This window comes from Peromyscus maniculatus, chromosome 4 (assembly GCF_049852395.1).
Source record: "Peromyscus maniculatus bairdii isolate BWxNUB_F1_BW_parent chromosome 4, HU_Pman_BW_mat_3.1, whole genome shotgun sequence".
Lineage (NCBI taxonomy): Eukaryota > Metazoa > Chordata > Mammalia > Rodentia > Cricetidae > Peromyscus > Peromyscus maniculatus.
Genome location: NC_134855.1, coordinates 3192340 through 3201157, shown reverse-complemented (window position 1 = coordinate 3201157; position 8818 = coordinate 3192340). Strand labels below are relative to the sequence as shown.

Here is an 8818-nt window from a genome sequence, read left to right as displayed (position 1 = left end):
CAACAAAACCTAAAAGCTCTCAATGACTCTCAGTCGATAGATATGTGAGAACATGATTACACTAGTATCATATGCCCAGTTCACATTTTCCCCTGAGCATGGCAACCTAAAACATCAGTGTGTTGAAACAGTTTTATTTCCCATAAAAGCCAAGCTTTACCACCTAGTTTTTTGTGTCAGAGCTACTATGAAGCCCTTATCCATTCTCTGTTATTTGAGATAACTGAAAGATAAAAAATGAAACAGCTCTGGCATGAGAAGTATGGAAATTATTATTCCTATGAATTGAGAGATGATTGAAATTAGAGATTTTATATATATATATATGTATATATTACATATATATATATTACAAATTTTAGAGAGGCATAATCAGTTTTGTGATTTCTTCAAAATTCACTCTTCTGAATAATACTTTGAAATTCATATTGACTTTTGTCTAGAAATAAATATATGATCCAATATCACCAAAATGATCAAATATCTATAATCCAACATGCCATGATACCATTTTGCTTATTATATAGCTCATATGTTATACATGAAAGATACTTAGGTTTAGTGATCTTAGAATATCTTGACTTTTCCAAAGATAAAGGGGTCAGAACCATTTATTCATGAACTCACTTCTTACCTAATCCAACCATGAAATAGTTAATAAGAAAAATAATTCTGCAGGGATATGATTCATATCCGTTATGAAGAGTACACCTCATCTATTTGAGGTGGTCTCAGATTAACCCTTAGTTCTCAAAAAATGTGTCGTTCTTTGTTTGTTAGAGAGCCAGGCTGAAATGTGGAGTTTCCTAAAAAGCCTCCATAATGCTCCTTTAACATCCTCATTCCTGAGGCTGTAGATTAGTGGATTTAACATAGGGGTGACAAGTGAGTAGAAGATAGCAACCTGGCAATCCTGGTCTAAGTCATAGCTGATTGATGGCTTAAGGTACATTGTAGCCAAAGAGCCAAAGAAGATCAGCACAACCAGGACATGAGAGCCACAGGTGGACAGAGCTTTGCTCAGGGCAGCAATTGAATGCATGTGGGCTATAGCAACACCTATGCGGACATAGGACCCTAAAATGAAGAAGAAGGGGCTGACCACCACAGCTACACCCTCAGTGAAGATGAACACTTCATTGACCAATGGTCAAGTGCAGGAGAGCTTCAGCAGAGGAGTGATGTCACAGAAGAAGTGAGTGACCTGGTTGCCACAGAAGGTTAAACGAGTGACCAGCACACTGTACAGGAGACTGTTAAGGCTGACCACCACCCATGAGGTCAATGTTATTCTCAGACAGAGGCTATGGCTGACAATGGCAGAGTATCTTTTTTTTTAAATTACACTCATGATATTAATCACATTTGTGGTATTCATAGATTACATATATATATAATTTTAAATGTCAAATGTCATTTCTTGAAGGGGGTAGGAGGTCTTAAATACAGGCTTACAGTACAATGGGAGGACCCCAGAGGGCAGAAGTTCGCTACTGATGTTTTACAAACTTGCATCTAAGCTGTTAATGCCCATTATTCAGGATACACAGACAAGGAACTTCCCTTAAGCATTCAGGAGGGCGGAACCTGGCAGGGAATTAGCATTGGGAGGATATCAAGGTCAAGGTCCGCAAGCAAGGCAACAGTTACCCAAAATAGGGCCCAGGGCCCTTCAGGTCCCCCTTTTATTAAAAAATGAGTTTCTGACTTGGGTTGCATGGGACGTCAGCAGGTCACCTTACCCGTCATGGAGACGCCTGCCCAGGCCACACAGGTGCTCTGTCTTAGGTTGGTGAGTGCCCCCCAGGCATTACTCATCTCTGAATACTCATTATCATACAGGCTCAATCATGTGTGAGCTGCAGAGTTAACTGCTGCCAAAGATCTCAAAGTGGCACTGGGCTTGCAATCTGTGTGTTCGATACAGAAAAGACCAACAGAAGTCCTATCTCACCCATAGCCAGTAGGCTAAAGGCAACTGAGCCATTCCCTTCCTTAATGAGCCATACTGTACGTTGGAGTCCTTGTAAGATAGTATCCCAAAAGCAACTGGAACTTGAGTTTATAAATTTATAATTTTCAAAGCCAATCGAGATGTATATAACTACTGAATTAAATTTATCATGCCCAATAGAATGAAAGATTAACTAACTGTGGAAGCTACTTTTGTTGCCAGGGTCTCCACTGTGCTAGCTGTAATAAGCAATTATGAAATGGTAATCCCAGAAACAGTAGCAGCGGTTATAACAGCAACAGCGGCAGCAGCAATGTCAAATTCTCTTCTAGATTGTGTGGACATCCACTGGCATGGATACAATTCCAGGAACATGAACCACCAAGGCCCGTTTTTCTTGATCCCAGCATGACTTTAGTTGGCAGCTCTTCTGGAGAATCTAATCTCATGGCTACAGTTCCTAGGCTTACATTAATGCTTGCCACAGCTGGCCATATTGGGCTCTCAGTCTCCATTGGCACCAGAAGGGTAGATTTTTTTCATGATGACCCATTAGGTCTCTGTCATGTTGGGCTTCAGCAGCAGCCACAGGGCGCATTCAGTGCTCAGGAATCCAAAGAGGAACCTCATTGTCCTGAGGAAAGACATAAACCAAACTCTGGGGCCACACCAACACTAGATTGGGTCTCCTTCACGTGCTAGTAGAAAGATCCTTCCATCGCTCCAGGGTGTGATTTGCAACAGGATCCCTCCAGTGCTTATCTGCATTGGATCCTCCAGCAGCATCCACCAATAAACTCCAGCAGAATCCACCAACAAAAAGATTTAAAATATATAAAACAAGGGAAAGAATAGAATGTGGAGAGGATTGATGGGTCCCTAGTTCTCCCTTTTCTTAAACTTTAGGAAAATGTTTGTTTAATATTTCAAATTTTTCTTTTCTTTTATTTATTTTTTATTGTATAAAATTAATTAATTAATTTATTTTTTATTATCAGCTTGATAGAGTATGTATTCTTATCTTAATAGTGAGATGTTTCATTGAGGCTTGCTCAGTAATTGGGTAAGACTGAAATTTATTATAAGCCATAGTCGTCCTAGGGACCTGGAAGAGTATCTTAAAGGGTCACAGATGGCAACATAGCAGTCATATGCCATGGCAGCCAGCAAGTAAACTTCCATGCTGCCCACTGTCATAAAGAAGAATAGCTGTACTAGACAGTGGTAATAGGAAATGCTTCTATCCACAGACAGTGTGTGCACCAGCATCTGAGGAACTGTGATGGTTGTTAGAGATATGTCAATCAAGGAAAGCTGGCTGAGCAGGAAATACATGAGGGTCTGAAGCTTGGGGTCTGAGCAAGCAACAAGTATTAGTAGGGTATTGCCCATAACTGCCATCAGGTACATGACAAGGACAACTCCAAAAATAACTGGCTGCATCTCTGGCCTGCTGGACAAGCCCAACAATACAAATTCAGTCACTTCTGTCCTGTTTTTTAGTGGCCATAAATCATGCTCTACATCACCTGCAAAAAGGGACAATTGAAGCTGAAAAAAGAAGAGAAAGATGTCAAAGCTCAGCCTCATCACAAACATCTGCATCCCAGATAGGGTAATTGGGTACCTTAGTGAAACCTGTGCTTGCTAATTAAAAATTCTTTCATAAACCTTAAAAATACAGATAAGCAACTCTGGAGTGAAGATCTTGTTCTAACTCAGAGCATCAAGAAACTCAGTTTTGTTCTTCTGGAAACTATTGTGTTTCATTAAATCAACTAAACTTATTTAGGACATGAGTATATGAGTAGAATAAGCTCTGACTTTATTAATGACTATTTTCCCCACAGGATTGGATTCTCACATCTTTTCAATTCAAAAGTTCAATTCAAACAGGGAAGAAGTACACCGACCTTTCTATACTGCTTTACAAAAAAAGACATTTGGATAACATAATAGGTTCATAACTAAGTATGAGAAAAATCATTTTATAATAAATGTAGCCGTTGAAGAACAAAAGATCAAAGGGCCCTTACCCTAGGCTTGCCTGCCTCTGTGTTTAGTCTCAGGTTCTCGGTGGTCTGGACTTCCATGCTTCTGGACAATACGCTGCCAACTTATACACACGTATTTGATGTTTGTGTTTGTGTGTAATCAACTTAAGATCTCTTTTAGCCTTCTAAAAAGGTTGAAATTTCATCCTTTTTAAGTATCTCACTCTCCCCCCTCCCCCAGTTTTTAATAATCATTTTAGTTCTTTGATTTTTTTGCTTCATATACTTTATTCTATGTATTTACAAAACTTTAAATAATATAACAATGGTAGCAGTTGTTCTCAGTCTTTGAGTGTCAAGGGTATTTTCATGATATAAGAATTCACACCTGATGGTTAAAACTATCACTTTTTATTTCTTATCTAAAATTGATTTTAATAAGTTTGCTTCTAGTCAGTCTTCCATTCCTTTTCTAAGTTTCTTCCTGGTATTATTTTAGAATGCTTATCCTATGCATCTCTGAACTCTACACATATTGCTTCATGTAATATTTTTAGTAAATCTGTGGTGAGTGAATATAAGAATGTTAAATTTAAAGGTGTGTGCCCCTCTTCAATTCTGAAAAAGTTTCTTATAAAAAATTTCTTAAATTTTTCCCTAGCAAGTGTTCTAAAACTCTTGATAATTGGTCCTTAAGCCATTTTGATATATTTTTTTTCTCAATTTTTCTGGGTATATCTTGAATTGTATTCTTAAAATTGACATTTATTTTGTTCTTGAAATCCTGTTTGTTTTCTCATGAGCTCATTGTTTTATTTTCTTTACTGTTCCATACTATTTTAGTATGGGAAAAGTTCTGAAAGCACACATTTTTAATTTTTAAATTTTAAGAAATTTTCATTATTGAACGCAGTTTTAATTTCACTATGGCTCCAGATATACACTCAAAACTCCATATCCTACCACAAAGATACATATACATCCGTGCTTAGTGTGCTCTAGTCACACCAGCAAAGAGATGGAAATAGCCTAGATGTCCATAAAGAGATAAACAGATGGTAAAAATACCACATACATTTGCAGTTAGATTATATTAAGCTATAAAGAAAAATGGAATTGAGAATGCATGTCTTTGTACATCCCTTGATGTCTTGAGAGATTGGCTTATTCATGCATCAGTTATGTGGTTCTTTAAATGTTGGCTATTTTCTTTTATGCTCCTGGTTTGCTGGGTGTGTGTGTGTATGTGTGTGTGTGTGTGTGTGTGTGTGTGTGTGTGTGTGTGTGCCTTCATTTTGTTTGTTTTGCATAGCTTTTGTCAAAAATCCATGGTGCTCTGTCCCAGGAATGAGAATGTATACTACCTGATCACATGGAACTATTGCCTTTATTCTACATCCCAGCTAATATTGGGGGCTTTCTTTGAGATAAAACATCCAAATTAATAGTCATAACTTTCACTTTTTAAAGAAAAATTTCAAGTTTTCATCAGAATAAAATGATAGGCTATCATGGCCTGAGCTTTGTTTTAAGGTAAAGAGAGGAGAAGAGTGCATAAAGAATGCCGGGTTGGTTTGCCCTGTAGGGACACATTCACTTTGGTCAGTACGCCTATACCCCACAGCCTTGTCCCAATCTCCCTCCCACCTCCTCCTGTACTGGCTGCTTCTGGGATAGAGTTTGTTCCTGGAAGGTAACATTCTCTTCTGTTGCAATCCTTTGCTGGTATGTTAAAGATGCGGTTATCTTATTGGTACTTTCTTTATCTAGTAAAATCCACTAAGTTTCACAATTGATAGTGATTTTCTATACTTTATACTTAGTGTTGTGTATTTTCCATTTGTTTTGTTGAAATCTCTAAACAGATAGAAGAACACAAACAAAAGATAAACACAACTCCAAACCATCTCAGCTACAGCTGATTCCTTAAGGTGACTGTCTCCACCACAGGAAGTCAGTCACAAAGGATTATATGACCAAGTCCATCAGTTGGGGACCTTTGTCCTGAATAATTTAAAAATTGATTGCCTTTTAAACTCGCTGATTTCAGGTGGATGCTTACATTGTATTTTGTCACAGACTTTCACATTACTGGGCTTTTTAAGCATCTGTCACATTTTCCCTAAGTTCATCCCCATTTGCTTGGTTGGACTTTGGTTTTCCTATATCTCTTATTCATAGTTTTCCAGACTATTTTTAATTGGTGGAAATTATTTATAAAGTAGCAATGGGAATGATCAAGAAAACTTACATTTTCCAATGTTTATTCTTTTGTCTTTATTTTTTCCTTTATCTTTCCATATCAGTGGCTGTAGCTCAAACTATACATATATATTATGATACAGCAACTCTTTCAATATAGAGCCACACAAACGTCAACATGGAAGGTGTAGATGCAAACAAAAGAGAGCGCAGGAAGGAAAAGATATGAACTCACTTCCTGCATGAGGATGAGGTGAATGACCATAGTCACCAAGAGAAAAGCTACAAAACTGTTATTTGTCCCCTATTAAGATAAGAATGTACTAACAAGGCATTCATTTTATTTTAAGCAGAGCAAAACTATTTTTAAAAATATAATGATGTTATTGTACTCATATCAATAAGAGGGAGGAGGAATGGTGTTCTTATGGGCTGATTTCACAGATTTGCTTCTATACTGTTCTTATTTCTCATCCTTATCATTGTTCCACAAGATCCTGAGCTCAATGGGTTCCATTCAGGAAACCTGGAGGGAAGGAAGGAGAGAAGCAGGGGGCGGGGAGAGAGAGAGCTCTTTAGGAGAGACAAAGAGACCCACATAGACAACACTGGAACATCTCAAGTCAATAAACTAAACAAATATGAAAAGGAGGAAATAGAACGCAGACACTAGGAACTGCTGATCTCTTCACAAGCTCCAGCAGATCACAGAAGGGGTGGATGTTAGGGTGTGTCAACCCATAACCCTGATTCTGGGCCTGGGTAGTTGCAGAGTTGGTCAGCCCTCCCTACAGACCCAAACCTACAGGATTTCCACAACACAAGGGCAACAGCAGGATAACCAAGAAGAACCTCAGTGAAGGCCCAGAGTCAATAGTTTTGAAGAAACCAGAGGCCTTGAACCAGAGCAATGACTCTCTGAAATGAACACTTGCAAGTAAAGATATATGGACAAAAGGGTTTATTCCATGACTCACTACATCACACTACAGCTTCCATGATGATATTTTCCCCCTTTCTTTCTTTTTTCTCTTAAATTTTATTTGGGAGAGGGGAGGCTACAAGGAGAGAGGGCAGATACTCAGCAATAAGAAATGAATGATATTGATATACATGATGTGAAAGGCACAAAGAATAAATAAAAATAAAGTTAAAAAAGAATTTCTGTTCTCTTGGCATAACTAGTTCTTTGAGAATAACTAGAGTCATAAAAGAAGGAACGTGAGAGGGTGTCAACCTAACCTGATTATCTTTTGCTCCTTTTCTATGAAAACATCAATAGACATACTGTCTCTACTGTTCCATCGGTATCTGAACACTATGCAAGGGATCTCTTTGGGGCCTTGTTAATCTGAATTGTATTTCCAGTCCACTCACTCTCTTTTTTTGATGAATCACAAAGGCATGTATAATGAAGGTGTATAATGAAGATCCTCTTTTGTTATTGTCTCAAAAACAGACCCTCCAAATGTTCACAAAATGAATTACAATTTCTGTCACATACTTCTGTGATCCAAGAACCACGAAATGTTTCTCCATATGTACCCCACTTGATTCCATCACTGCTTATTCCATCTCAACATTCATTCTTCACTCAAAAAACATTGTTATTATAATTGATAATTCTTTCATCTTATCTCTCTTTTTTTTTTTTTTTTTTTTTTGATTTTCGAGACAGGGTTTCTCTGCGTAGCTTTGCGCCTTCCCTGGAGCTCACTTGGTAGCCCAGGCTGGCCTCGAACTCACAGAGATCCGCCTGGCTCTGCCTCCCAAGTGTTGGGATTAAAGGCGTGCACCACCAACGCCCGGCTCATCTTATCTCTTGACTCCAATATTGAACCTTATTCTTATTCTCTTTGGCATTCTTGGTAGAAATGTCATGGTATTTTCTATAAAATTAATATAATGTATTATTGTCTGTATCCTTTCCATTTACATTTGTATGACCTCAGCCTCATTTTTTTTTCTCTATGCCTAACACCACACACCAAGATAGATGTCTAGACAAATTAGTTTTTCCTCTTTCTCATAAAACCCCATTTTTATGATTTTCCATAAAAGCTTTTCTGGAGGGCAGGTCACTGAAATGAAACAAGCTCATGTGACATGCACTCACTCTGGGACTCTGCTAACCCCAGGGGGCTCCAATTGTGGTCAGATGAAATATTAATGTGACTAATTTCACAAGTATCACTCTAAACAAGTAGTCCTAAAATTTACAAGGTTTCTTCTCCCTCCAACCTATTCCATATCCTGTCCACACCTCTTAGCTGATTTTGATTTCTGCCATAATAAACTGCTCTAATGTACGTAAACTGCTACTAGAGTCACCAGAGAAGTAACAACCAGACATCAGGCTTCATGCTAAGGGAATAACACAGATCTACCTGTGAGCTATCTTCTTAGAAATAGCAAGTGTCAATCTTACAGAATTTTCATCCAACAGAAAATACAAAATACAAATTAATACACTGTATTGAAATTGGGGATAAAAGATGAATCAAGAGTAGGAAATTGTTCAAAACATAACATGATCCCTTCTATAAATAAATTCCAGTAGATTGAGGGTTGAAGAAAGGAGGAAGAAGAAAGAAAGAACTGAATATTGTTGAGGAACTAATCTCAGTATATGAAACTTACATTAATCTTGATTTTTAAATATTAAAAA

At 37.8% G+C, this 8818-nt stretch overlaps 1 pseudogene; it reads right to left on the bottom strand.

Annotated features, from left to right (window-relative positions):
* Positions 1–736: 736 nt before the first annotated feature.
* On the bottom strand, positions 737–4047 carry LOC107400024 (olfactory receptor 1J2-like; annotated as a pseudogene).
* Between the last annotated feature and the right edge of the window lie 4771 nt (positions 4048–8818).